This window comes from Triturus cristatus, chromosome 1_1, assembly GCF_964204655.1.
Source record: "Triturus cristatus chromosome 1_1, aTriCri1.1, whole genome shotgun sequence".
In the NCBI taxonomy this organism is placed as follows: Eukaryota; Metazoa; Chordata; class Amphibia; order Caudata; family Salamandridae; genus Triturus; species Triturus cristatus.
This window is the reverse complement of record NC_140579.1, coordinates 1,129,235,298-1,129,246,952: the sequence shown is the minus strand read 5'-3', so window position 1 is coordinate 1,129,246,952 and position 11,655 is coordinate 1,129,235,298.

Genomic DNA, 11,655 nt, shown 5'->3' with positions numbered 1-11,655 from the left:
ACCAAATCGCAAACAAGATAATCGGAAATAGCGAAAACAACAATTGCGCTTGCCAATAGCGATTAGCAAATAAAGAATTGCAAAGGAATGCATCAAAATTTGCAAATACCGAAAATCATCAAAATCGCTATTTAGCATGAGCTGAATAAGGGGACTCTCAACAAGGAGGTAAAGTTGATGAAACACCAAAAACAAAAAGGACATTTCTCACAGGTGTAAACAATCTGAAACCCTTCACAAATGGCACGGGAGACCCCGTAATTTTTCAAAATGGCAGCCCTCTACGTGCTTGCTAGGAGGATGAGAATAAATGCAGCAGCACAGCGCAGAAGGAGGATCCAGGAGAGGGTATTCAGAGTGCGCATTACATTGCTGTGAAAAAATGAGGATGAAGTATATGACAAGTACCGTCTGAATCGTGCCATGATAATGCGCCTAATAGCTGACCTGGAACCACTACTGCAGCACCAGACCCATAGGACCAATGCCATTCTTGCGCATGTCCAGGTCCTATGCAGCCTGTACCTACTGGCGTATGGAAGTTTCCAGGGGGTCGTAGCGGTAGCGGGAGGCGTCTCACAAAGCGCACTTTCACGCTTCTTCCGTAAATTCATAGATGCCATGCTGACAATGATACATACCCACATCACCTTCCCCATAACCCCACAGCAGTTGAACCAGACCAAACAGGACTTCTACCAGGTGGCCCAATTCCCCCATATCATAGGATGCATTGACTGCACGCATGTCCCCATCTGTCCCCCCTCAGCCAACGAGTACATCTTCCGTAAGAGGAAGTCCTATCACTCGATCAACATGCAGGTCGTGTGCAATGGAAAGCATATAATTACGGACATAGTGGCACAATTTCCAGGGAGCACACACGGCTCATATATTCCGACACATTGGCGTCCACAGGCGTCTGCTCAACGGTGAATTCGGAGAGGGACACCTACTTGGTACATACATATACCTATTCATTACATCATTATCACATATGTAATTGCATTACTGCCGCTAAGCCTTTGCTTTCCACCCTGTAGGTGACAGCGCATACGCCTTGCAGGAATAGATCCTCACCCCCTACCTCAACCCAGCAACACCACAGGAGCAGCGCTACAACGCGGCACATATTAGCACCATAAATGTGGTTGAGAGAACATTCGGGATCCTGAAAAGTCGCTTCAGGATCTATCATAAAACTGGTGGTGCATTGCAATATAACCCCGAGACATGCTGCAGGATTGTAGCAGTATGTGACATGCTGCACAATATTGCAACCAGAAGGGGGATACCAATTGTGATGGATGGAAATGACAACGATCGGGATGAACAACCACCCGCACAACATCGACAGTCACTCTTGACAAACACAGCTGAAGGTCAGAGGAGGCAGACATACATCACACAACATCACTTCAGAGCCAGGTAAGAATGAGCCATTACAAAATATTGTTGAGTGCAAATGTTTAATTCACATGAGCACATGTCATAGTAAATATTCATATTTAGGAAGCATGATGGGGATTGAATACTTTGTGAGAACAAATATAACCATTAACAGCACAGGAGTGCAATCAGAATATTTAAGTGGACCATGGTTACACCACCATGGACAAATAGGCGGAACTGCATGTCTAGCGCCTCTTGCCACGTACCCCCAGCCTCCTGCCGTATGGCTCCTCTACATCACCACAATGTGTGCCTGTGGCTGTAGAGCTGCCCGAACTGCGCCTCCTGCTACTGGTCTCCGGCACGGAGACGCTACTCATGCTCGATGACTCCTCACTGCCCTCCTCCCCTTCCAAGTTGCTGACACTCAATGTCCCAGACTGTAGATGTTCCACAGCAGTGGTCACTTGGCCTAAGGCCTTCGCAACATCCCCGCAGAAATGTCCTAGGTCTATCTGCAGTGACACGGAGCGGCATGATAAGACAGCAGTGCTGTTGCAGAGCTTGGTGATGGCCCTAGTCTTCGCAGAAGAACAAAGCAAGCTCTGACAATGCCTCCTGCGCTCACTGCTTTGTCCTGCTAGGACGGCACGGGTGAGCTCCTGTAGCCACTTCTTAATTTCCTGACTCCCCTCTGCTACAACTGTGGTTAGGTCACGCACACAGTCTGTCATCGTGCTCATGTTTTTGGCCAGTTTGGAGATCTGAAGGTTCATTGGGCCCATATGTCGCCCCTGCAGGCGCTGAACACGTAGCATCTGGGACTCTACCCCACCATAGACATTTGGAGCCTGTCCTGATTCTGCCGCAATACTGCTCACGGACCTGCGCCGCTGTCTGACTCGGCCACGTGCTGGTGTTTTAGCTGGCGGAGGAACACGTGTCTGGCTAGGAACTCTTGTGGGTGCTGGGCTCAACTCTGTTTCCATTACCTGCAGTGCGGGGACATGTGCCCTGCGTTTTGGTGGTGGTGGTGTTGGTGGTGCTGGTGGTGTGGATTGAGGGTCCAGTGGAGTCTCTCCATCTGTCTCTGCCAGTGTCTCCAAAATGATGAGGCGCTCGCTGTCATCTGAGTCCACCGGAGATGCATATGTGTGTGAAACAGTGCCTTGTTATTTTATTTTGTTACTCTATCTGTTCATCATTTAGCCTCCTTTTCACATAATAAATAACATATTTAAACACACTGTCGCACATGTACTGCTGGTGTCATTTCTTGCGCATTGGTGATTATCCACGCACACTTGGCTGACATGACTACAACTCCCATGATGCAATTCATATGTGAGGGTATATGTGTAATGAACTTCTTCCTGCACACTGTGATTAGCCTGGGGAGATGGGCATGGGTATACAATACGCAGTGTATTAGTGCAGGCATGCATCTTACCTTGTTGTGTGGTTGCTGCGCCGAGGTGTCCATTTGGGTGACCCCCACGACTGCCTCAGGCTCAATAGTCTCCTCAACGAGGTCCTCCAGGGCTGTGTTGGCAGGTACTTTGGATGGCCCCCCTCCTGTGCCAGCTGCTCCCTTCACCCTTTCCGCTAAGCGCTCCTTTGCAAGTTTCCTGAGATCGTACCACCTCTTCTTCAGCTCGTCAATGCTGCGGTGCGTGACTCCCACAGCATTTACCTTCTCCTTGATGCGCAGCCATATTTTTCGCTTCTCAGCTTCTGGCACCTTCAGGGACAGCTTTCCAAACTGTTTGTCATGCTTGCTGCTCACCCCCTCTATCAGGTGTTCCAGTTCCCTATCAGAGAACTTTCTCTTCCTCTTCCTGGGCGTGTCAGTTGTCTTTGCAGCATTGTTGTCCATCCTGGGTAGGTGTAGTATAGCTGGGTTGTAAGGGTGAAGTCTCTCAGGTCAGCTTCAGTCCTCTGCCTCCTCCTCTGAGCTCCTCAGGGCACTGAATGAAGCATGGGCTGGATGACTTCCTGGTTGTGATGTCATCAGCCTGCTTCAGGAGCGACCCGTTTTTTGCGAAATCGCTATTTCCGAATTCGCTATTACCGAAATCACAAATACCGAAATCGGTAATAGCTAATATCTATTTTAAGGAATCGCTATTGTGGATTCGGAATTTTTTTGCGATTTTAACCGAATCGCTAAAAGTTACCGAATCTTTACATGCATCCCGAAAAACTATTCCTTATTTGCGATTCCTTATTTGTCGCTAATAAGGAATCGCTTTACCGATTTTTGATGCATGGGCACCCAAGTCTTTTAGCATTCAAATGATTTCATAAGCTGGTAACATTATGATATTCAATTGCCTTTGTGAATAAATGTCTCTCCGTAACCACCTGGTTGCTCTCTGCTTCACGGCACATCAGATTACAACTTAACTTGCACTGGATTGTCACAATACACTGCTTTTCAAAACCTGGTTGCATCCACCTTTAGCATTATCACTCCGTATGACATGTGTAGCAGCGTGGTGCCTCTGTTTGCGCCCTTTTCATTTGATTCTCGGCCACCGATGTGTAGATTTTAATGATGCTTTCTTTGTCCACAAAAGCTTACAGAGGCTGGCGTTGCACTGAGACTCCATAGGTGCAGCGTTGATTCTGCACTTTGACTGTGGCACACATCGTATGCTCAAGCAGTTTGCTGAACCAAAGCATACTCTCTAGGAGAGCACCATCGATCTACGGGTTACTTATTCCCTACTCATTTCCAGTTGTAGTGTCTTACCCAGTCCGGGCACTCACCAATAACTACACCACACATGTAGAAAAGTTATATAAGTCTTTATACTTCAGAATGTAAGCAAGAACTCAACGTTCGCATTCTCTTAATTACCATCCAACACTTATGAAACAGGTGTACGGAGTGCATTAGGACCTGAAAGGGTTCCGTCATTCTTTATTCACAAGACACTGCAGGTGGCATGATTCATTACTGGGTTTACTTCACCCATCTGACCTTCTCAGGGTGCCTGATAGGCTCCCTAATTTGTTAGCGAGTGCTTAGGTTTGGAGGTAAATGTTCCTCCTTTTGTTTCTATAGGGATCATACTTGTGAAGTTAAAGATCCTTCTAGATGATCCAAACTACTTTTATAATTGATTTCTAATGTGATATTGAAAACAAAGTGAACCTGAGGATGTTAGATACATCTATTTAATCCGTATCCCACTGGGCGTCATGCTTCAGCCATTTTATTACAGATGTGTGGCAAATAATTATTATGAAAGAAAAAACAAGTTACTGTGGTTCTCCAGTATTGATATCTTTTATAGATTCACATGCTTGAATCACCCCTGTCATCATGGTGGGAGTGCCACGGTAACAGGAGAAATAGCAGTAATAAAACAACACCATAGACCTCCACAGAACAGAAAAAGCTCACTTAAGTAACCTTTTGGCTTAATTTTTTAAGATTCAAATTTCAGCCAATCACAAAAGAGATCTCAGACTTCCCTTCCCCTTCAGAGCCACCATACCTTAGATTTCGAGCACAAGTGTATAGGCATATAAAACTCTGAGGTAACAGTTGAGGGGAGGAGGGAGGGTCGCATGTGAATCTATAAAAGATATCAATATTGGAGAACCACCAACCACCACCACCACCAGTATTGTATCTTTTATGGACTAGTAAGCAGCATAAGCACCATAAGAGAAAATAAAGATGGTGGGTAGGCGAACCATCCCACCATGATGTAAACTTGTAGCATCAGAAACCCAGAAGAGCATATAAATTTATAACAAGTATGAAAAGAACAAAGAAGGCTAAAAGCCGCCTACCTTAGGCAAAGAGATGTCAAGGTGTAGCTTGTCCAACAGCAATATCTGCGTACCTCCAACTATCAAGGCAGTAATGCTTCGTGAATGTGTGAGCGTTCACCCACGTTGCTGCCCTGCATATGTCAGGAAGGGATGCTCCTGCAAACAGGGCAGAGGAAGTCACCACTTTTCTAGTTGAATGGGCTTCTGTTTTTACAGAAAGTGGGTGACCAGCCTTTTCGTGACAGAAGGTAATTGTTGAGGTGACCACAATGAGCAATGCTGCCCTGCCAGGGCTTGTCCTTTCCTAGGAACGGAGAAAGAGATCAATAGCTGAGAAATTTTATGGAAGATCTTCGATTCTTTGAAGAAAGAAAGAGCGTTGGCGAGACAATCGGTTCATTGAGGTGGTTACTTGAAGGCACCTTAGGTATAAAAGAAGGGTTAGTGCGTAGGATGACCCTGTCTGACAAAAATTAAAGATACGATTCTTTTATAGTGAAAGCTTGTATTTCACTGATACGTCTGGCTGATGTAATGGCCAGGAGAAAAGTCACTTTCCATGAAAGGAACTTCAGTTCACATTTGTGTACTGGCTCAAAGGGTGCATTAGCTGTGACAGGCCAATTTTTAATTTCCACAAAACTGGAGAAGGTTTAACAGGTGGGAAGGCTCTAAAAAGTCCCTTAAAAATTCCTTAATGAGAAGATTGGACCATAGGGAAGTTTGATCTGAGAGTCTTCTATACCTAGAAATAGAAGCCAGGTGAACTCTTATAGAAGAGTGAAAAAGTCCTGATTTAGCTACGTACAAAACAAAAGGCAGCACCTGCTCCGAAGATGATGAGAATGGATGCAATGCTTGCAAGATACACCAAGCACAGAATTTCTTCCATTTAGCTGTGTAACATTTCAACGTGGAAGGAGCTTGAGACTTCTATATTGTAGAACACTACTCGGACAGCCTCAAATCCCTACATTCAGCATGCTAAGGAGCCAAGCTGACAAAAGTAAGAAAGGAAATTTGTGGATCAACCACTTAGCCCTGGTTCATGTAGAAAAGATCCTACCTTGGAGGCAAGATAATCGGAGCACACTTTGACAGGCAATGTAACTCGGTGTACCAGCATTGTCTTGCCCAACCTGGAGCAATGAGAATGATCCGACACGGCTCTTGTTTCATTTTCTGACACATTGGAGGAAACATCCCCGTCTAAGGCAACTGGATGTATCTCCCCACGATTTTGGATAAGGAATCCTGCTTGCGAAACAGGGACACTTATTGTTGAGGAATGTAGTGAACACATCTAATGTTGGGTTACCCCAGGATTGAATGATCACCTTCAAGTGCTGATTGTTGAGCACCCATTTGTGACATTGTTTGGACACCCTGCTGAGAGAGTCGATCCCCACGTTGTGAACATCCGGCATGTGCTCCACTTGCAATGAGATTTGGTTTACAAGGAGCCATTCTCATATCTGCTGAGCAAGAAGGGAGAGTGCTGGAGATCTCGTGCCGTCTTGCTTTCTGAGGTAAAACATTGTTGTAGCATTTTCCATTCTGACGAGCACTGAGGCACCCTTTATCCAAGGCTGGAAGGCTTTCAGACCCAGGAATACTGCTTTGAGCTCCAGAATGTTTATGTGGCACTCTGAGTTCTGTTTGGACCACTTGCTGTGAACCTGTAATGTTGAAAGTACGCCCCCATCGTCCATTGACGCATCTGAGGTCATCACCAGCTGTGGCACAGTATGAAGGAAAGAGAGACCTTAAGAAAGGTTTTCCGTGGCCATCCACCAAGCCATTGCGGCTCTCATTGCGGCTTAAATGTGAACCTTACCGTTGAATGAGCCTGGAGACTGAATCCACTGTGCATCAAGCTGCTCCTGCAGCGGTCACATGCGGACACGGCAATCGGAAATGAGCGGGATGCGAGACATCATTCCCAGCATTGATTTGTACTGCCTCACAGAAACAAACTTTTTTTGTTGAAAGAAGCTTTGTTGTACTCAGAATATGCACTATCCTTTTTTGAGTGGGAAAGGCCTTGCCGAGATTTGTTCTTAAGATGTGCACCTAGAAAGATCGATGATTTGGTTGGAGTAATTGACGAGTTTTTCCAGGTAGATGTGAAGACCAAGAGACTGGAAGAAAACTCGACAAGTTCTTGTTGATATCTTTGCCACTTGAAACGACGGAGCCTTTATGAGACAATCGTCCAGGTAGGGGAACACCTGGTGACCTGAACATCTTAAAAAGGCCGCTATTGGTGCCATGCACTTGGTGAACACCCTAGGAGCGGATTTCGAACCGAGTGGAAGCAATTTGAATTGGTAAAGGTGCCCTGCTGCTGGAGCGAGGTTTTCCCTAAGAATTGTATACCTCCTCCATTTTTATCATTTAGAATTAAAATGAATAACTGAGTAATATTAATAGTATTAATGGTTTGCTGTGTGTTTAATTAATCAACATTACTAATTAGAAAATACACGTGGGAATCGCATTTGCATGGCCTGATTGATACGTAAACTAATTTTGTATGCATACTAATGTCAGATATTTAGAATTTGCATGTTATATGTAACTTTTGTGATGTGATTTGTGAATTGTGCTTAAATTGTGAGTATAAACCGCAATGCGTGTTGCTTTTGATAGATAAATACACACACATAGAGGGTTTAGTGAGGGAATAACATTTTAATAGTCATTTCAAAGTATTAATTACGTTTGTGTCTCTTTGCTTAAGTTGACCTTTCTGGAGTGGCCACAAAATGGCTGCCATCCCTATTTTGACGCACCGACAAGATACAGAAGTCACCGAGTGAAGTGCGCCTGCGCTAAAAGATGAGCAACAATAACCTCGTCCTGACCCCAGGCAGACTGTACTCGTGAAGGACGCCCTGGGAGGAGTGCCAAGCCTTAAACAAAGAACTTCCTTAAACTATGAACTGTTATAATTGATGACACTAAGGACACAAACCCGCATGGGAATCAGCAGGCCCTGAATGGACTGGAAACTGTTGCTATTTTATTAATAAATTGAGAGCTGCATCTAATGCAACATCTAATGCATGGGAATCAGGAAGAATGATCCTGGTTCAACCAATCAAATTTGTTCTAAAACATGTATTGAAACATTTGTTGTTAAAATTTTACTATAAAAGTAGACTAGAGAGGGTAGGATATAGATCCCTTGCACACCTTCACTTTACCAGATTGCCCGACGTTATGCTGACAGAGAGGACGGTGACACTGCTGGACAGCTGCTTACCAGAGACTCTGATGGACTGATCAGATGCCCAATTAACTTATGAACTGATTCTTTGATTTATGGGCATAGAGACGAAAGATCTGAATTTGACATAGAGGACGCCATTCAGCCAGATTAGGTAAATATGCGAGCCAACATATTGAATGCTATATGATTTCCTTATGCTTTAATTAGATAAACATATTATTTCATTTAAAAAACTGTGTTGGGTTATTATTTGAAGTATTTTGATGTATATTGTTTAGAAGAGTTAAGTGTTGCTATTCCCAGCAACTAGCTGATCCATGGCCAATAGTATGGGAGGAACGGCTAGATTAAATGAATTGAGACCCTGGTGAGGTAGGGAGGTATAGGTAAACTTGTTGTTACTCATCAGGTGATTGGTGCAATCTTCCTCCCATTTCCAGCGCATGGAATAGAGAGAGGACTCCCCTCTCTCAAGGACCATTAATCTGAAAGTAGAATGAATGAATGGTGTTATGGGCCCCACCAGTGAATGAGTGAATGAAATTTGATCATTGAAAAGATCTGTGGTCTGGTCTGTAGCAAGGGGATTTGTGGTATTCAGCGCTGGAGCAGTTTTTCTGGTAGCAGAAGGATGGTTAGCTATTGTTTTGCGTTTAGCGACGATTGCTTGTAAATAAGCTTATTGATTATTGATTGGTATTGATTTATGTACTAACACTCTATGTTGAGTCGCGTCGAGTTATATGTTGTTTGCACGGCTTCTGGGATGTAGGAAGTCGGAAGGTTTAACAGTTCCGTAGTAGAGCAGAGGTAGATGCTGCTCTCAGGAAAGACGGGATTGTTGTAGCCCTGTAGGTACACAGGGGAAACGTGTGACGAGTGAAGTTGCACGGCGCATTGTCTGGGTTCGATTCGGCGGCATCGTCGTGTGTTGCCATTAGAAATATTCTCGGTGTGAGAGAAGTGTGTATGATAGCAAAGGTTACCTGTGAAATTTTGGTCTTTAAGTACCAGGAAACCAATTGGCATACCAATAACGCTTATCACTGAAAAGGTAGCAGGTGTTCTCTGAGCTTGTTAGAAGGACAAAGTAGAGGGAAGCGCTGCTTTGTTAACGAGTGTCATAATTCTGTAGGACAGACTGTTCGCTGTTCTCGGGAAAGACAGGATTCTGTGCGTATGTACTACATTTTCTTGTATGAACGAGTGTGAATGAAAAGGCATTCGGGTTGATTGCGAAACTCTAGGTTATTTCTAAAATACAAGAGAAACAATTAGCTAATGCTTGCTAGAAGGGTGAAGTAGAGGGATGTGCTACCTTATCAACGGAAGTAACGATTCCGTAGTAAGGCAGAGGTAAGCGCTGCTCTCGGGACAGACGGAATTCTTGTGAGAAAATCTTTTACTGTTCTTTTGTTAGCGAAGCAGACAATGGAGATGTTTTAGTGTTGTTACTAATCGAATCTTAAAAGTTACAGTAAGAGTTCACGGAGCAGTCTTGTAAAGGAGGGGTAGACGAGAGCAGAGCAGAGCGAGCTGCCGCAGCGGCTGCTGACGTCAGAACGACCGTGCTGGGATTGGACAGTAGGTTAGAGGCAGAAAACGCTCCGGATTGGTGCGTTAGTGTAATGCTGCGCTAGGAGTGGAAGAATACAGAGTGACGTAAACGCTCCCTGATTGGTGCGTTAGTGTGAGTCGCGCTGAGATTGGAGGATTGTGATAGTGACGTAGACACTCCTGATTGGTGCATTAATAAGAGTCGCGCTGTGAGTGGACAGAATAGCGGTACCATTGTAAGAAGACTAAATGGTACACGTAAATCGAGAAAATGTATTACCAACCACCAGAAAAGAAGAAATCGTGGTTTGGGAAAATTAAAAGGTGGTTCAAGAAAGATAAAGTAGTTGAGACTAGGGAAGGACAGTTACTTCCTCCACTGAAAACACCTGCATCTACAATGATTGCGAAATATGAGTATCATACCTGTATTTGGTTAGATAATTGGGTAAAATACACCAAGGACGATGGAGTCCTGGCGTTTCCAGAACATGGTTCCTTTAATTTGGCTGTCTTGAGAAACCTCCGAGACAAAATGATGAACTTAGAACCAAGACCTAGACCGATGCAGTTTGAGGCATTGACGGAATGGGAAGACGAAATGCATGAACGAGAAAAACAGAGAAGTGGTAGGGGTTATCGATACATGTTTGGTAGATCATACGGACATGAGACACATGAAGACAGGATAAAAAGGTGGCGGAATGCAAGTATGACTGATGGTATGTATCCCGTGAGAATGATAGGAGAGAATGAAGGGAGAAAATGCACTGAGAAAAGGCGGAATACGGATTCGAGTGGGTATGAAGTGAATGAATCAGAAGATGATGTTCTTGATGAAGTGTTTTAAAAAAAAACACCACCGTATCGACCAGAACCAGAGGCATTGACACCAAGTGCCCCAATGAGAGAAACATTACATATAATTAAAACAGAGACCATGTCACCAGAACTAGGGAAAAGTAACTCTGCAAGAGGGATAGAAAAACAGACAGGAAGTAGGGTAAATGATGAGAATTCAGTAGAACTGGCCAAAACTACCCTAGAATTAACTGAGAAAATAAGAGAATTGACCAAGAATCTAGAAGCTGTAACAGTTCCAGTAACGATACGTCCAGTAATGCCCATATTTGAGAAACAAAAAGATACTAAACATTGTTTGACAGTGCCATACAGAAGCCAAAATACAATTGAAAATACTGAACGGAGTCAAATTGACAATCCATGGGGACCGACAATAAATATGTTTGAACTGAATGTTTCAAATAATCCATTTGTAAATCAGATTTATGCTGAAAAGAGCAGAATGGCAATGGAAACATTATTAGAACCACAAAAGGCCCCAGAACAAAATAATGTAAACAATCCAGTAGGACCTTCTGTAGATGAATTAAGCGAATGGCTTAGAGAGTTACAAAAAAAGGATCAAGAATCCCAGTCAATAGATGTGGCTAAATTACGAATGGTATTGGAAGAATTGATAGTAGGAACTATCCCTACTGAAAAATTGAAAAACTACCAGGATGAGGAATTGTTGTTTCTCTGCAAGAGTGCAACCTGGAGAGCGAAAAACCTGCATGAAAGACTAGAGGAAATGGCAAAGGAAATGGGAATAGATTTTGACAAAGTAAAAGCACTGCAAAATCGAGTTGATTTCACTGAGAAGGATATAGAGAACATGA